The sequence below is a fragment of the Pinus tabuliformis genome, chromosome X (genome assembly GCF_031772625.1).
Source record: "Pinus tabuliformis cultivar Carrire ecotype Pingquan chromosome X, CPIR1, whole genome shotgun sequence".
Classification (NCBI taxonomy): Eukaryota; Viridiplantae; Streptophyta; class Pinopsida; order Pinales; family Pinaceae; genus Pinus; species Pinus tabuliformis.
The window spans coordinates 1,240,220,330-1,240,222,189 of NC_142308.1; the positions used below are offsets into that span (position 1 = coordinate 1,240,220,330).

A 1,860-nucleotide genomic window follows, 5' to 3' on the forward strand; every position below is an offset into this window, starting at 1 on the left:
AAAAAATTAAATGTTTTCATTTTTACAATAAATGTAGGGTAGGCAACATGTATGCATAAAATATGTGAGACAATTATTCATATGGAGTTGAAAATGGCACTGGTACTATAAGTTCAAAGAAAAAAATTAAATGTTTTCATTTTTACAATAAATGTAGGGTATGCAACATGTATGTATAAAACATGTGAGACAGTTATTCATATGGAGTTGTAATACTCTGGCCGTCAATACTCACAACTTCTTAGAGTTCACAAAGTTTATTAGCGAGGTGAAATAAGACATCAAAATTTTTATTCAATCAAATGTTTATAATATTTTTTTCTTAAATTATAATAAAAAATATGTTATTTATTTCTGAAGTTTAACATTAGGTGTTGCATAAGCCAAAGCTAAACTAATAGCAACCAAATTGTAAATCGATTTCTAAAGTCCTCTAGGGCTAATAAAAGCTTCCATAATTTCAATTTAATTATCAATCTCAGGGCTAATAAAAGCTTCCATAATTTCAATTTAATTATCAATTATTAGGTTTAATCTCCATGGAATATTTTAAAATATTCTTAGTAGTATTCAGAGTGATTTTTTAGGCCTTTTTACAAGTTAAGAATTTCCATGATAAAATGGAGGTAAATATCAATGGTTAAAAATATTATTGTATATTATTTCTAAATGTGAATATGTTTAAATCATATGTTAATTCTTTTAATAACAATAATAATTTGAAATAAAAATATAATTGAGTTAATTTTATGTTTTAGTGTTTTTATTTTTAATATGAGATATATGATAAGGTTAGTGGTTTGATGCTTATTAGCCTTTACACCTATTTAATTTTTTGAGTGTATGGAAAATATGTTTTATCCTGTGATGTAAACATTTTGACTTGGTCAAATTACTACATCATAATTATGATAATAATTAAAACATTTTGACTTGCACATGAAAAAAATTAATAATAATAATAATAATAATTAATATTTAAACAAACCTAGATCCATCTTAACTCCGGATCTACCAAGAGCCCAGAGGGGTCCATCTTAACTCCGGATCTACCAAGAGCTGAGAGGGGTCAAATACAAACCTCATTTAGAGTGAAAAGAGTTTTAATAGCTCTGGGGGCTTGGTAGATCCAGATTTAGGATGAATCTAGGTTGGTAGCACTCTCCAAGTAGTATGATAGGGATGTTGTTATGTCATTTTAAACATTTGGACGCAATGAAATTACATAAAAATAAAATAAAATAAAATAAAATTATAAGTCAAAATGATAACTTTATCATTTTGTGCTATGCAATGAAAAAAAAGGTCAAAATAGGAAGTCTCTAGGTTAATGGGCCTTTTCCGTTCCGTAGAAAGATTCGGGGTTATTCGTTTTCAGGATCAATAGTGGACGAACGGAGAGAGAGGGATTCGAACCCTCGGTACGGATGATCCGTACTACGGATTAGCAATCCGCCGCTTTGGTCCGCTCAGCCATCTCTCCAAGATGGAAGAGTTCATGTGTAACAAAATGAATGGTGGAGTAAAGGTGTATATCATAGTATGTACATATTGTATCGGCAATATAATGAATATTGCCATTATTCAGTTGGATAAAGAACAATCCAGTCAATCGTATTGTTCATTTCGTTAAGAATAGTTCTGTATGACTGATTTTTTCTGCTTTTCTTGGCCTGGCCATCGGCGAGGCCAAGAAAAGCAGAAAAAATCAGCAGTCATACAGTGCTTGACCTAATTTGATAGCTAGAATACCTGCTGTAAAAGCAAGAAAAAAAGCTATCAAAAATTTAAGCTCTACCATATCTTCATTCCCTCCCCAATGAGTTTGATTAAATGCGTTACATGGATTAGTCCATTTAT

At 30.3% G+C, this 1,860-nt stretch overlaps 1 non-coding gene across 1 annotated transcript; it reads right to left on the bottom strand.

Annotated features, from left to right (window-relative positions):
- Positions 1-1,395: 1,395 nt before the first annotated feature.
- Positions 1,396-1,483, bottom strand: TRNAS-GCU (transfer RNA serine (anticodon GCU)). Its single transcript has one exon. It is a non-coding gene; the product is annotated as a tRNA-Ser (tRNA).
- Between the last annotated feature and the right edge of the window lie 377 nt (positions 1,484-1,860).